Source organism: Mycteria americana, chromosome 4 (assembly GCF_035582795.1).
Source record: "Mycteria americana isolate JAX WOST 10 ecotype Jacksonville Zoo and Gardens chromosome 4, USCA_MyAme_1.0, whole genome shotgun sequence".
NCBI classification, from domain to species: domain Eukaryota; kingdom Metazoa; phylum Chordata; class Aves; order Ciconiiformes; family Ciconiidae; genus Mycteria; species Mycteria americana.
The window spans coordinates 39,452,723-39,470,164 of NC_134368.1; positions in this window are offsets into that span (position 1 = coordinate 39,452,723).

Below are 17,442 nucleotides of genomic sequence, written 5' to 3' on the forward strand. Positions count from 1 at the left end.
ATAGCTTTTTTTTTCATCGTTAGCTGTACCTGTCAGAAATGTGGCATGTATTTTCTCATCCTGATACTTTATGTCCTTTAGTGATGTTTCTCCTGACAATCCTCAGTGGCATTCAAATAGGACCTTGGAGTATGGCACCCTCTCTTTTCCCTCCTTCGCTCTTCTCTTTTTTTTTTCCCCTACATTTTTTTCTAATTGTCCCATATTTTTCACTTCTAAGGTTCTTTTTTTCTACTTTCACTGAAATATTTTCACTTAGCCAACACTATTTAAATCTTGCCAAGATCAAAGTCTATCTGAGGTACTTGGGAAAGTAACAAATTACCTCATCAATTATATTTCTATATAAAGACAAGACCTGAAAAGAAAAAGCAAAAAATGGAACAAACTTAGCAACACATCTGCACACACAAAAAAGTCAGCCTTTTTGTAATATTATGATTTCCTTCATAATTGCCAAAGTATAATAGACTACTGAAAATTTGGCATTTTATGATGAATCTAAGCATTGCAGGTGCATTGGAAGAATACAAAGAGGGGGTTAGGTAGCACACTGAGGTATAATAAGAATGGCTTCCCATGTCTCATAGGACTCTGGGATTTCAATCAAGAAGAAAAAATGGATTTCTAAAAGATTTTTTGAAAGAAAGTCTAAAAAAACCCGTAAAAAATTAATAAGACTACCAGAAGCAGAATAGTGAAAGGCTGAATATTTCAGGCATTCTTCTGGGACGTAAAACCAGGCTTGAAGTCCTTGGTCTATCAGACCCCTATCTGGGAATACAGCATGTTCCGAGATGAGCCTCTGACTTTTTCACTCAGAATAGATACTCCACCCTGAGCACGAGGATTTTCTCTCGAGAAAAGCTCCACCTACATGTTTTTGTTCTGTACAAAGTTCAGTACTCAGATCACATCTGGCAAAATCCCAAGAAGCTTGTGGAACTTTTGCAGAACTTCTCCCTCTCCTCCATGAACACACAGGAAAAAAACTACACCCAACAATGTCTGTAATTCAGAAGCTATGTTTTGGGAGGCTGAGGTAATTATGGAACTTTATTTTTTGTTTAAAAAGGCTATGTTGAAATGTATGGCTAAATATCAATTAATAGAGGATCTCCTATCCCTGTCAGTGTATGCATTAAAGCACATGCATAAATCACATGTGGTAGGCTCTTAAAGTCCCAGTGTTTTAAAAGAAAGTAGGCACATACGTGATGACTAGAACAATAAATTATTGTTCTTGCTTTCTCTCTGGTTACCAAATCCAAGTTTAGGGCAGACCACAGTGTCCATATTATCCCCTTTAACTTGATGACTTAAACCCAACAATTTTAGTGAAACCTTGTATCCTATTACCTGTGTCCTTGAGAGACAAGAATATTCTCTGTAAGGGTGGACAGTACAGTTTAAAAGTTAATCAACTACTGCTACAGGAGAGGTAGCTAAAGAACAATGAAGTACCACAAAGAACAGTCTGGGCATGATATGACTCTGAGTTATTCCCCGCAACTGAAAGTAAAAAAAATGTATTCTAAAACTAAAGAGCTCTCAAAATTAATTAAATGTTTGGAACTAAAGTCAAACTTATATTTCTTAGAAGAATGAAAGAAAGTTGTATCAGTAAAAAATAAAAAAGTGCAGTTAGCAAGTTGTCATATTGAAAAAAAAAAGTATCCTATCCTAACCATGTGAAATTTTCTAGTAGTTTAACAGTATTCTTTTAATCCTGCACAAAGAAAAATATGATAAAAATGTAACAAGCTTTTAATATTTTATTGCCACACATTAAGCCTTTTTTCCGCAGTTATCAAATTAATTAAATTTATCCTTTCTAAGAAGAGAAAAGTGAAAATTTGTCTTTTATATGTAAACACAGCTTTACAAACAGGAAGTCAAAGTCTATGTCGATTAATGCCATCTGTAATTCTCTGCTATCAGCCAGATAGTCATAAAGAATTAACATTCTCCATTTTCTTTTCTAACTGATAAACCAGAAGGAATAATCATATGAAGTATTATTTTTAAGGAGGTTCTTACCTTTGAAGTATTTTTCAGTTCCTTTTGGCAATCTATTGAAATGGAATATTTACCTGTTATAAAGAAGATAAGGTATTATTAGTGATATCTCAGAATGCACAGCTAAAGTAAATCACCTTCATTAGTTAGTTAAATATATAGATTAATGTTAATTATGTTCCCCTCAGTGTATTTCTATGATTCTCATCAAGGAAACTGCAGGGTTCGGGAAATGTGATATGCTCTTAGAATTGCAAAAAAATTAAAATAAATTATGCTCAATGTGATTCAGGTAGCTCCTAAGTGCTGACCTCCCACTTACTTTCACATTTATGGGCAAAACACCTTTATTAGTCTAAGCATATTTCACTACTTGTTTTATGTGGTACCAACAGAATTTTCTACAATATCTAGAATCGAAGTGACTACGCCTACAGAGAATTTTGTTGTCCGGCATTTTCTTGTATCTCATTCCTTTTTTATTCATCCACTGTCTTTTGTTTAGCACTTATGTTTTAAGTTCCAATGGGTAAGGGCGACTTTATTTCTCCAATTGAACAATGTCTTGCACAACAGAATTCTGACTGGGAGGTGTTATGACAATAAATACATAAAAATAAATACTGTATACAACAGCATATGGTAGTATAGTATGGTGCATACAAAGAAAGACATAAGACAAACATTTACTAATAATTCATATTTGCTATTTAGTGTGCTATTTTAAAAAGTTCATTAGATTTTCTGCATCGAATAAGTTAAGATTAACTTACAAACTCAGGAAACAAAAAAATCCATTTCCAGAGCTCTAGGACTAAAATCAACTTATTTCTCATTCTTTTTATGACTCCAATAATCACAGAATACATATTTCTTACAAATCTTGTCTTATTTCCTGTTAGGTTGTAAGCATTTGGAGGTATATCCCGATAGAATGGAAGTCTCATAAAAGCAGCTTTTTGATAAGAACACATCAAATTTACTGTCTCATTTCAGTGCTTATATTGTTTTTCATTTATTTTCATCACTGCAAAACTACAGGAGTGATAACTGAAACTTTGCTTTTGTCTTCGATTGGAAAACGTGAAATAATACCCCCAAGATTGCATATGCGTATGATAGCAATGTTTCACTCTGTCCTGAAAGTATAATTTTCAGGAGGAGTCTGTTGGTAAAAAATATGCTGGTTTCATTGCTGCTACTAACAAAGTTTTTACTGACAGTGCTCCCAGAGTTTCATAGTAGAAAAAAATGAAGTACTTGAGAGGGAAATTACAAGGAGGAGTGAGGAAAAACAAAAATCTTATTTGTAAAGATAAGGGAAGGACAAAGTTTTTCACTCTTTCCTACACTATTTAAAACTACTTGTAAAGCCATCATGCCTTCAGAAATACGCTACAAAACAATGAAATTGCAGTTAAATATGTTTTATGTTTAAAACTTTTTTAAAAAAAATAGTAACCTTTTAACAAATTAACTATGCTGTAGTAAAAATGGAGTAGATTTACAGAACTACTTGGTGTCAGTATGTCAGACTTGATAATGTGAAATACTGAGAAATATAGGAAAAATATGAAAAAAAGCCATTTAGTTTCACATAAAACACTGTATTACTAATTGGAATGTCATGAAAATATAGGTTCCAGATTCCCACCTCTGTTCAGAAAGCTCAAGAAGCCATATTTTGGCAGAAGGACATTCAGCATTACAATCTGTTCATTACTTAAAATAGCTTTTGCTCCTTACCTTTGGAGTATTGATGGTTTATGGAATTTCTACCATATTTTACTTTAATAACATACTTCCCTGGTACTGAGTACTCCAAAAGAACAAGAAAATATTGAGCTGAATTTTCAAATATGCACAAACAAGGAAGCCAAGTAAGTGTTAGAATTCTATTTTGGTGTAGGAGCATTGTTTTGAAAGAGATTTCCATAGTTAACCCAAGCTGACCAAGTAACAAATAGCTAACCATGCAAGTACTTCTAAATCAACAACTATTTTGTTGCCTGCAAACCTTCAAAAATAAATGTTTACAGATACACAAATGTGGAAATTTACAGATCATGCATGCTTCATTAAGTTTAAAAATTTACTATTAAAAATATCATGCACTTGTTTATTGATTAAAATCAGTCAGCCTTTAGCCTTACAAATTCTTCTTGTGTAAGCAATGATCATCTGAAATGGCTTCTGAGTAGATAATTGCTTATTTATGGGATTGCAGAATAGATAGCTACATATATTTTCAGTTGGAAACAAAGATATTATGTCCAAAGAGTGAGACCTAAAAGAATACATTGTAATCTGAAGGATAATAAACAGAAAATCATGTACGTATATGGTGAAAAACAGACAGGCTGGGAAATTCACACTTTTCTTGGGCCGTTTTCTTATTAAAAGGAAGAAAGTCTTTTTAATAAAAGCTACCTTCTCTTTTTGCTCAATGGTATACTGAAAGCACTACAAATTCCATTTCTTTTTTTAACTTTTTGCCTGCTGTGTCTTTTACTATTTCGTACTGCCATTGATGTTCTTCCATTTTGGGGTATTTGGGTTTATTTTATAGCAAACGGAAAGGATATTTTTATTGTAAATATTGACTGATCTTTTGTCGTTCTCACTGTAAGGAAAGATGACTGTTCCAAACTTGAGCACATGTATTATACAAGTGTGTGCTGCTAGCTAAATAGAGAATAACTTGACATATCCTTGTATTATCCGAAGTGATTAATAGCTATAATTATGGGCAGCAAACATCCTATTCTAACTTGTTCTATTGAAAAAGTTGTTCATAGAATTGAGAGCCAGTGTAGATCTGAAGATTGCTAAATTAAATATGTTACCATGGTACCCGCTCACTGTAAACTGTATCAGAGCAGAGTGGACAAAAAGACATTTCCAAAACATTACCAAGTTCTTCTGTCTTTAGCTATTTTGATGAGTTTTTGAAGTGTTATTTCAGAATCTTTTAATCTATATTACTCTTCTCAAATACATTCATTCTACATACTGTGAAATGCAAAGTCCACTAATGTATTTTAGAATGCAGATTTTCTATCATGCCTCACTAAACATCCAGGAACTCAGGCATCTCTACAGGTGAAAGATAAACTGTTTTGTTTAATGGCAGTTTTTGAACTATAGCTCCATTAAATAGGTAGTTGGTGGGGGTTTTTTAATTGTTAGTCTTCAGAGTGCATCACAGGGTCTGTCTGGGTAGGCAATTGAAAGACAGTAGAATTTGAATGCTGGAAGTGTCCTTAATTCAACACGTATTTGATTGTATGGGCCTTTTCAGTGTATATACTGCAATTCTAATAGTTCCTCAGTGATTCCTAGAGCTTGAATCAACTTGTATTCATTTTATTGCATTTTAATTTTCTTTAACTTTGATTTTATCAGAATCATTTAAGCAAGTAGTACCATATCCTGACTTCCATGCCTATCCTGAATCCCTAAGACATATCTATACTTGCATTTAATTTTACTTGTAATCAAAACAAGAAAAACATAACCATTATCTTCAATTTTATCCTTAGCTTCTCAAAGAAACCTTTATCATTTTGATCACTGTTAATTCTAGTTCCTTTATACTTATGGTGAGATTAAGTAGGCAAATCTGTCTAAGTGACTCAGTCAGAACTAATCAGAGTCAACCTGTTTCAGTAGCTGCCAACAGAAGGATCCTTTTGTGATAGATCAGGTACTAACCACTACACTGAAAAGTTTGAATATGTATTTCATTTTAGCTCTTATTTTAAGTTTTTCTCTGGTTTTCCGTAACCTTTCTAATTTTTCTGTCTTAAATTTTCTCAGTTGTAAATGAAAAATACATGTATTCCATAAGACATTATTCTAAACATCATTATGTCTAGAATATGTTTTGGAAATGAAAACATAATGAATAGTGATAAGTCATATTATTATATTAATATCTTTGGGCAACAGTTGTAGGCTCAGCAGAAGATCACTAAATATTCAAAGTTCAGTAAGGTATTGATTTTTGTATAAAAAAAGAATCTAAAAATTGATTTACATTACTATCTCTCTAAAATGGAGAGTGACAAATAACTACAATGGTAGTTGCAAAAAGAATTTTACAGTCATGAAATAATACTTGTAAATATAAGTCATATCTCTAAATATTTTCTTCCTAAGGAAAAAATAGAATGCATATGTCTCAATCAGGAGGAAAGAGGAATCCATTTGGTTACTCTCTGGAACTATCACCTACCAGTAGATCCCATTGTCTTACTAGAGCAGACAATCTATTCAAAATATTATTCTTATTCTTGGGCTACCTCAGTTTCTGCAGACGAGTTATTTCTTTTAAATATTTTTTTTAATGCATTTCTTCAAATGCAGTGAGCAGAGGAGAAAAGCTTTTTAGTTCTTTTCTTTAACTTTCTAAATAATCAGTCTCACCTGACCTGTTAGGACCAAAGGCATATAACTCCCTTGCAACCCTCAACAGTTCTACGGTAATTTGCTTTGTATATACTGAGTAGCAAAAGAATTGCTTCTCATCGCTTTGCCTGCCCCATTACAGCCAATATATGTGTCTGAGTGTACACACACACTGAGTGACACATTGTGGCATAGAAAGGAAACAAGCAGAGAGAACTGACCTTAAAAATTCATAGTTTACACAATAGTGTACAACACATTTAAAGATGATGAGCATTAAATAATTGTCAATAATTCAAAACAAATACAGTTTACATCATAAGACATTCAAAGAAATTAAGACCTTGACAACCAGCCACTTTATATTTTTGAGAAGATTAGAAATAAAATTGGTAATAATAGTACAAGCACCATAATTTGGATTTACATAAAGCCTTTGATAATGTCTCAAATGATAGTCTTCATCTTAAACTGAAAGCAGGAAAGATTCAGGTTAAACATGGGAACAGATAAAGAACTGATTAAAGTAAAGTGATTAGAAAGTAAAGTGTTGAAAAGGGTCACAGGGGAGTCGGTTCTCAGATCTTTATTGCTTCTAATCTACATAAATTACCAAGACAGAGAAACTAGCTGTAGAATTGCCAAATGCACTGATGACTTACAACTGAAATGAAGTAGTAAGTGGAAAGCAAAAGAATTAAATGATAATTCCCCCTAGAAAATGGTTTACATATTAAATGGAAAACAAAATTTAAGAATGATAAATATAACATATAAAGCATTCCTTGTTTTTCCTTACAAAAATACAAGAAGTCTACTTGTAAATACTATCACACAAACTTCAGGGAACCTTTCTAAACCTGTCTAGATTATTGAAAAACTAAGAGAATGGGAAGCAATTTCTGTATACTGCAGCTCTAGAGTAGAAAAAAAAAGTTAGCAGTTCAGAAAAAACCATAACACTTGCAGTTGCATCACTATTGTACAGCAATAACTAATCTCTTTCTATTAGAACTCTCAAAACAGAGAAAACACAAAATAGTGACCCCCCCCATATAACACTAACACTACCAAAAGATTACCAGTAAACCAAAAACATTTCCACTGAAGTTATTCTTGGCATTTTCCCCATCTCCTAATTTTTCATCTCAAATACAACTTAAAATTCATCTAGCTCCAATGGAAACAGGAAAAATAAAACATTACTCAACGCAATGAAAAATAACCCTTCTGGACATTATGTTGGGTTTTTTGTGGTTTTTTTGTTTGTTTGTTTGTTTGTTTTAATTTACACACAGTAAAGTAGTATATAAATGCTGAAGATCAGACTTACAGGAGAACATCTATCTATACATTACTGATAGCATAAATATTATAACCCAGTGGTAAATATTATAAACTAGTCAAAATGCACGGAAAACTCAAGTTAAGCAGTTAGAAAATATGTGTTAGAGATGAGGAATGAGTAAAAGAGATATCTCATAGGAAGTCAGGTATGGTGCTGCTCACCATCACTGTAATTTGACCCATTCATTATGCTACAGGAATAGTGTCATAATTATGTTATTTGTATCCTTCTGAAGCCTTTGAAACTGTTACTCATATGATAGAAATATAAGACAATGAAGAAAATTTTAGTTTCAAAAATCTAGATATACAGGTAATTACATTTTATTATTTTTTTTCTCTAAACATATTCCAATCTTGGTTCGGTATCATATCTTGCCTCCATCAACCGTCTCTCTCCATCTCTCTCCATCTGTCTCTAAAAGTCATATTATTTGATCTCAGTTTGTATAGAAAGCTGTAAGAAAAAAATGAAGTGACTGCAAAACAAATGGCAACACTCAAAAGAAGAAAACAAAGAAAACAGGAAGAAGATTTGCCACAAGCTCTATTTCTTAGATGTAATACAGATTTATAATTACATGTACATATGGTCCTCAAGACAGCTGCATAAAGACAATGGAAGCATAAGGGTTTATAGTGTTGATGATATTGCATTCCTGAGTCCATTTGAATGGTAGCTGAAGTGATAATTTTAAGTCCAGCACCTGCAAAATATTTTCGTACACTACACATAAGAAATTATGATCAAGGAATGTTTGTATCAGTGTATACAGCTAACAATAGGGGGAAATAAATTCGTATATAGGGAGAAAAGAAGAGAAAGTAAGAGAAGGAAATTAACATTCATTCTATTTTATTGCCACACATGTAGTTTTTCAATATTTGGTTAATGAATTTAATATATCTCTCTCTGTGCCCACCATTTTAGTAATACTTGTAGTTTGATAGACAGCTTGATATCAAATGCAGAAGGTTTCTATATTTAACATTCCATTGCTACTACTTGCTTTGGTTTTTAAAGGTCATTAAAGTTATTGATTACATTAATTTGAAAGGTGCTTGAATAACACAGAAAATTAATGTAAAATGAACAGCTGCATAAGTTGACAACACACAAAATTGCTGTAGTCTTCAGACGTGACTCCTCCTGGGTGTTTTCCCCATCGATCAGTTCAGCATAGCAGGAATAAAAGAGCCCAAACAGAAACTTTCAATTAGTTTTTTATGTTCTAGAAAATAGAAAAAGTTTGATCATTTTTCCTTCACTTTTATCAGTGACATCCAGCAACTAGATAGGTTCCTGGAGAAGACTAGGGACTGCTTAGATTACAAAAGCAAGTCTTTTTATTCCTTTTGTACTTATGCGAAGTATAAGAAACAAACAGTATGGTCTGATAACAAATGGCATAATAAATTTTATGAATCTAGTCTAGCATTTGTGATTCTTTAAGAAGTTAAACATTCAAGTATTCTCTCTTCATTTTGAATTTGGCCCAGTGATAAAAACTTCATCTACAGACATACATCTTTCCAGAAAAACTAGATGATCTGGTAAGACCATCAAAACCAAGATGATCTTGTAAGATCATCTACTGATATTCCTGGTCTTCAAGACAGATGCAGAGAATTACTCTAAAGAACCAAGGTCATATGTCACACTCACTATGTGAACAAAACTTTTAGGGAAAGAACTTTATAACATAATTCCAAGTCGCAAGCCTGGGCATTTCCCTTTACATATATGTTTGGCTATTTGGAAGACCCTAGCCAGGGTATGCCTTAAACTCACATGACTTCTTAATTGTGCTGGTTTTAGTACATGGATTTATGAACTTATAAAGTCTAGCTACTTAGAAGTGCCATATGTTTTAAGAAAATAATATAGCACCATATTACAGAATTACTGCACATAATTGTGGGGGTAAGCATTATCCTATGGTAGAGGGGACAGCCTGTGTACATACTACTATAATTAGGATCAGTTAGAGCAGCCAGTCTAGTCTGACATCTACTCTGTGTGTAACTTCATCAGAAATATTCCATCAGCATCTATTTTGTGATTAAAGTAGCGCATTTGTTCTTTGTTTCACCTTTCTTGGGTGTTTTTTTATTTCCTTATTAATTATTGTAAGTGAGTATGATCATTTACTAATGAAGACTGATTGGTCAGCTTTTACAGGCAAGGATTACCATGCCGCTTCTGGGATTTTATACTTAATAGGAGTTGAAGACCCTTAATAAAAGTAAAATATAACATCTTGTTTCATCGTTTGATATCTGTTCATAAACCAGGATTATGTTGTTCTTATTATGCTCCTATGTTCTAATTATTATGATCTTACAAATACTTCCTTAAAAACGGAGCTCTGTTATTCCAGATTCTTACGATGTTAACAAGGTAAGAACCATGAGTTATCATCTGAGAAAGTATACTGACACAAAAAAGTGTAAGTGAATCTTCTGAAGATGACATAGCAAGTATTTGTATTTGTCATAAACCATTGCTCTTGCATACTTGAAAATAATATAAAATCATTCACTTACGACAGATGAAATATTAAATACTATTGAGGTGTACAAGAGCGTTATTATCTGCATCTTGGTCCTTGGTTTCCCAGCAGTTAATTGAGATGAGGTAGCATCACTTAAACTTGATATGCAATTGAATAACTCTATTCAAATACAAGAGTGCTGGAAACATCTTTGTCAGCAGCCGTTTCCTGACTCTTATGCATACCTTGTATATGAAGGATGACAATAAGAATATTAACATCCCACTGAAATTTAGCTATACCAAAATACAACAATCTTCAAGGGGTTCAAAGAAAGTCCCTAAAGTCTTGGAATCCTTCTGGAAGCCAATCCTGTCAAACAAAACCCACAAAAACCCATGCCTGGCAACTGTATGCGGCATGGGTAATAATCAAAATCAAACAGATCATAAATACGACCAACAGGCACCTTATTTGTTTTACAAGAACTATGTGAGATGGGAATTACAAGAGAGACACAACAAAGCCACATCAAACAACTTAAGTTGCTATTTCAGTACTGCAAATAAAGAAAAGCCTCTTATTCTGGTGCAAGGAGACATCCAAAGCACAAAATAGTTTAATAAGCTAAAGTTTTCTAAGATCTTTCTTCACAGACAAGTTCTGGATTAGAGTTTTAAGATCAGAGCTTTAAGAATTATAAACTTTGCTTTGAGTGATTATTGTTGCCTTTCAAGCTGACAAATATAAAAGGAATATATAAATTCTTTGTCATCATCAGGAAAATATTTATGTCCGCTGATTCTGAAGGCCAAACTGAGAAATGTCACTATTTCTCTCATGAAATTTGCCATTCTATCTGTTTGGCTGAAATTAGTATGTAAAGAGAAAGTATTTATAGAAGCATTGAGCATCTGTGCTCATCAGCCTCTCTGTATATTGAACTGTACATTTTTAAATCTGAAATTCTTTTGAGATGACTTAAACCTAAGAACATCCCACAGTTCTACTTAATCTTCCTCAAACTACTCCTTAGGAACTGCAATTGAATAGCCCTGTGAGAATCATTATAGAAAAAAAAAGTATCATCTATTATCCATATATTGAAATGGATGGTAATCTCCCAATGCTGAACAATTTGAAGGATTAAGTCTTAAATGTACTATGAGAAAAACAAAAATTTAAGATAGGAAAACACATAAGAGAGTTTAAGAGCAGTTTATTTCAAGACACACCTGGCAATCTGTTACGGATCCAACTGTTTAAAAGCATTTCTTCTGAGCTGTTGGCATTAAAATAAGATTAAACTAAAAAAAAAATTATTTTAATTAATGATGGTAAGGTATGACCAGGATAATAAAACAGGCATACAGAAATAAGTGAAGTGACACACATATTAAAAACACAAATCAAACCAAACCCCCTTACATTTGAAACAGACGTTGTTATTGTTCAGATCTAGCATCAAGGCTGATTCTGTTATTTGTTATTTGTGCAGAGCTAGCATCACGGCTCTCAATTTCCTTGTCTAAACTGATAGCTTTCTGAAATTCTCTCTGAATTTGGTAAGTTGCAGAGCTCACTGCCTCAAGAGGCAAATTTCTATTACCCCAATTCAGCAAGTATTTCAAACATTTTTCAGCAAAGCAAAATCTCAGTATAAACATTTGCCTAAAGCTATCCATTTGCTTAAATACTACACTGAATAGGGATGTATATGTAATTTCTCCACAAACTAGGAGTAACTCGAATTTGAATCCAGTGCTAATAAAAATGTTCCAGCACACGCTCTTCGGTGATCCACAGAACTAACAGCATTTGTTTTTCTATGGCTAGACAAGAGATGTTCTGTGAGCTACAAGAGTTGGCTATCTGCAACTAGCTCACTCCTCTGCCAAACACGAGTACTGCCTCAGATCACAGAACGCCCTCCCTCTGTATTACAGAGAATAATGAATAGAATAAAATCCCTCTTTTTTTACCTAAGCGCCAATTTTCATGAATCTTGTAAGACCTTGATATTTTTCAGCACTCTACTCCTCTGTCAAGTTTGCAGAAATTAGCTACCAGATTTGAAAACGACTCAGGAGAATGCAGGGATCTGGCGATAACCTGAGAGAACAAATCAGCCTTAGGAAACTATGTTAGAAAAGAATCTGATAATAACTAGTTGTAAAATATCATTTTGGTAAACAGCATTAAATTGTTCCTTCTAGGCCTAGAAAAATGAGTCAAAAATCTTGCAATATAGAGTATAATAAATTTGTAAAACTGATAAAAGACTTAATTTTGCATAGCAAATAAATTAACTGAATACTAGTAGCTATGGAAACTGAAACGAGGCATAATTTTTCCTCAAAAAATAAGAAACCAAATTTACATTGCCAGCTTAAGTATACCAGTTAAAGAACATCAAAGTATAATGCATGAATGGTTCAGAACCTTACCCACAAGTATTAGGTATCGTGGTTTTAATCCTGTGAGATCTGCATTCCTTGCAAACTGCAGCTAATTATAAATTGGCTGATACACCAACGCTATTAGGCTGTGTTAACATTTTGAATTTGTTTGCCCATCTTATCTTCTTTAATGCAAGTCCAGCTACTTTGAAAGAAACAAATTTTGTCAACACTACAGTTGTAAGCTATTTTGTAATAAAGGCCATTCTATGCACATTAATAATACTGACAAGAACAGATGGCAATTATGGCTTTTAACAATTATTTTTTTTTCTGTTAGTATTAATTACTTAGGCTTAATTTTTGTTGTTGTGTCCACTGGGCACTGAGGTAAGATGCTAAAAATCTGCCCAAATACTTTCATGTCATTGACAGCAACAGAATTCTTATTAAAATTGAAACATTACTGTCATTTTAATTAACTCATTAGGGATGCATCCAAATTCATCATTATTGATAGCTATTTTTAATGCTTTTCTAATACTAAAGTGCTTTATAAAGTGAGCAGCATTCTTGCTAATTGTATAGTTAAAACATCATCTGCTGTATTTAAAAGAGAAATATCCATAGTTAATTAAAATATCAGTCATGTGAATCACCAGAAAATTCTCTGCAGCTTTCTAAGTGTGCTGAAAAATCTCTGCTGTTTAAAAACTTTAATTCCTGTTCACTGATTGTCTAGGAGTAGTACTTTTTCTATTCTCTCTCTGGCAGAATGCTTACGTCCCCGGTTAGGCAGCTAGGTGGTTCTCTTCTGCAATCGCATTAGCAAAAGAAGAATAAAATTCCTAAACAATGTGGTCTGTAATAGCCAACACTCTTAGCAGGGAGCTGCTTAACCTTTGTCAAAAGATAACACCAAAACCAGTCTTAAACAAACACTCTTCAGGGCTTCACAACAGGGGCATGCCTGCTTTCAGTTAAGCTTCATTGCCACAAGCTGTTTCAGTTCATAGCTTTCAAGCATTCAACCAGTGATCTGAAGACACGTTAAGGATATTGTAGACTTCAGAGCTATCTATTCCCAAACCTGACTAATAACATATAGTTTCAGTAGTGTGAAAGAAGACCCTATTTGGATCTTCCTAAAGATAGAGAAAAAGATATGATGCTGATTGATACAATCTCTTCTGAGATTGAACAAAAAGTGACCCTGGAATCATCGGACAAATAAATTCCACTGGACCAGCAGGTTAAAAACAAGGGCAGGACAAAGAGCTCAGGATATTCCAGTCACAAACAGGCAGATATGGCCTGATACTCCAGTATAAAAGTTGACTCCACCTGCCTTGTAATTGGATTTTTAATAGTCCAGGCTGGAGTACAGCTCAAACACATACAAAGCTCACTGAAATTCCAGCTATTTGGACAATTCAGGAAAAAGAAAGTGAGTTCAGGGCTTTGTATGAAAGAAGCAGACATGAATCCAGTTCTCTCTGATTGTTCCAAGCATCAGTTTCTGTGTATTTTGGAACAATGTTCTTTGGTTCCTTTATGTAGAAGCTTCCCAAGTTTGGTGGACCCCTTGTGTCAGAGGAATTTACAGAGCACAGCTGCAGTTTTGTGAATAGTGATCTCCTTGGAGATGGAGTCCTGACTGCAATGGGTTTGGTGAAAGTGTAATGACTTGATGAAGCATTCATTGGAACTACGCTGGTTAGTTACCTGCCTAGTTACTTAAATATGGTGTCTGCGTTGCAAGGTATACATCTTACCCATTTGTTCACCCTTTATTTTATTCTTAAATAATTCACTGATGGATGTTACTAATCTAGTAAATATTTTTAATTTTACCTTATGAGGGCATAAAATTTTTGCATTAGAGTTTTCTAGTATGCTAATTCTGGTGCTAGTTTATTAACAAACTTGTGTGTGTAAAAATCACAATTCTATTTTTAAGACTAGGGGAAAAGTTAAGATAATTGTAAATAACAGAAGATTAACAATTTACCTAACAGACAACAGGGTTTTAGGTAAAAATTGTTTAAACAGCATTGTTTAAAAAATATAATAATATTACAGCTCGCAATTTACCACAACATAGAAAATGTCTGGTGCCTTTTAACAAATAAAACTAAAGCATCCATACTAAAACTTTATGATCTTTAAAATTATTCCTGTCTTACAATGAGGGAATTTTTTTCTTTTTTAGGCACAGGAACTCATTTTTATTCAGTGAGGATTCATCACAGTTGATACTGTTTATCATAAACGTTTCAGAAACAACTTTAATAACCTGAATAAACACTTTGGCAATATATCAGCAAGCACTGATTGGGAGCCTTCAAACTTAAAGCAAACCTAAAAAAAAAAACCTTGTGGAAAATACATTATGGTTATTCCCTCCCTATTGCTTATATTGGGACTCAAAAAGATCATCTAGTTCAACAGCTGCAGATGGTCAGTCTGAACAGAAAAGGAATCTTTTGAAAGTTGGAGCATATACCTGTGCTCAGGAATTACAGATATCAACTAATAGGATACCTAAAACATAAAATGAGTGAGAATAAAATATTAGCTTCAAGTGGAAACTGGTGAAAAAATTTTAAGGATTAAAGTCTAAAATGCATTGTCTCACGCCGAAAGTATGAAGTGCAGAAAAACTTCTATTTCATTATTTGGTACTGAGAATTTGTAAAAGTGATTTCCACAACATCAGTGAAATTAATACTTCTCACTTTCCAGAAATACTGGATTCACTAGGTGCATCCAAAGCCCAGGACCCTATCTATGAGCTTCAAGAACCTGACAGTTGATTAGTGCTGTGGTTTTCATCAGTTTCACATACTAGAGTTTCCTTCCTATGCAAAATGGGGCATTAGGGCCAGGAATTATGGATTGGAATGTGCCCAGAAAAAGGAAAATTCCTGAGTTTCACAGAGTTTAGAAAGCCAAGTCCACTGAGTCTTAAAAGCTGGGAAAACTCTTGGGAAATTCACAGATGTATTTACCATCATAGTTTTGAGATCACCTCACTTCTCTCCAATTACTTTTGGGCAAAGATCTGAATATATCAGCTTTACTAGCAGCAAAAAAGTTTTAGGTTGGGATTAGCATTCTAAATACTATCTTTTTCTGCAGGATTTTAAAAATGGAAATTTCCAGACATGTCTTGCTTCAGATCCCTAAGGTTGGGCTTTTCTTCAGACCGTTTAAAAATAATATACATCATACTGCACACTTATTATTCTCATAAAGTAGTAGAATATGGTTTTTCACCATTTGCAAGGCTGCATGAACTAGTTCTTCAACAAAAACAAACAAGCCAAAACTAAACAGGTTATTTTTTACAGCATGTCAATGGAAACTTCTTTCTTAAAATAAAATTTGAAATGATTGAGCAAAAGGACTTCTATCATTGTAAACTATTACAACCTAAACAACTGTTCTGCATCTAGACAGGTATCACATTTTTTTAATACTGTTCTTGATCTTGGAAAAAAATCTGAAAATCCTCTTCCATTTCTCTCTTAATTAGTTTATACAGATGCTAAGGTCAGTAAATGATTCTTAGGCTGTATTTTGAGGCAAGATAACAAAGACAGTGTTTGCCATGGCTATGAGACCTTTGCTATTCCTGCTGAGTTATTATCAAATGGCTGCCTTCCACCTGGTTAAATTGGTTCTCTTCAAATTGTGTAGGATTCTAAATAAATATAAGAGAAGCTTGAGCTGGCTGGTAAAGTAGCTTTGGAAATATCTTTTATAATGCTCTCAACCTTAAGTACACTATCTACCATCCTTAAAATTTTGAGCTACTGAGATAACTTCATTCAAGACTCTTCTTTACATGCCTGGATTCAGGAGGTTTAAGAGGCCATACAGTGTACTATTCTATCAAGAAATTTTCTTGTACAGTGCAATTCTTCACTGGAAAGATTTAGTGTGATAGTACAAATCAGCTTTAATATGATTCTTAAAATACAGCTAGGGTACAAAGCTAATTATTCTCACCCTATTAATTTCAGTCAATCTGATTTCACACTCTTTCTTATGGCTCCATGTAATCTTCTGACATTGTTTGAATGGCTATAGAAGGCAAAGTAGACTAAGTGGAAAATCTTCTAACCTCTATTTCATATCTATTTCACATCAGTCACTACATGTTAAAATAAAAGGGTGATAGCCAGAGCAGCACAGACAATTCAGTAAATGTTATGTAGATACTTATTAATTCATTTGTTCAGATTGCGAGATCTCTCTTAAAAAAAAAAAGTAAAAATGAATATGTAGAAAAAAACATAAAATCACAGTCTTCTGATTTAAAAACTGAGAAAATATTGTATTGAAGTCAGCTATTATACCTTTTTTCAGAAATTGAAAGAATTTTAATGGTTTTCAGTTAACAGATATGATGCCTATATTGGCAGCCATTTGCTTTCAGCCTACACTGGAGCTGAAAGGAAAAAATGGCCTAAAACACTGAAGGAAATTTACTGATACCTTAAATGCTAAATTCACTAAGCAGCAACATATTTAAGGGAGAGTATGAAGGCAGTGTGGGAGTCTATACTATATCTAGGATAGAGTAGATATTTAGAAGGGATTCGTCTGTCAGCCAGAAGCAACAAGATCATCACAAACACCTTGTAGTTCACTGGAGTTGGGAATTAAATGCCTATTATTTTATGAGATAAGGTTTGCATAAGTAGCTTAAAATGCAATGGGAAAGTTGGCACTGAGATTTTACTTCAAAAGTGCAATTCCTGAAA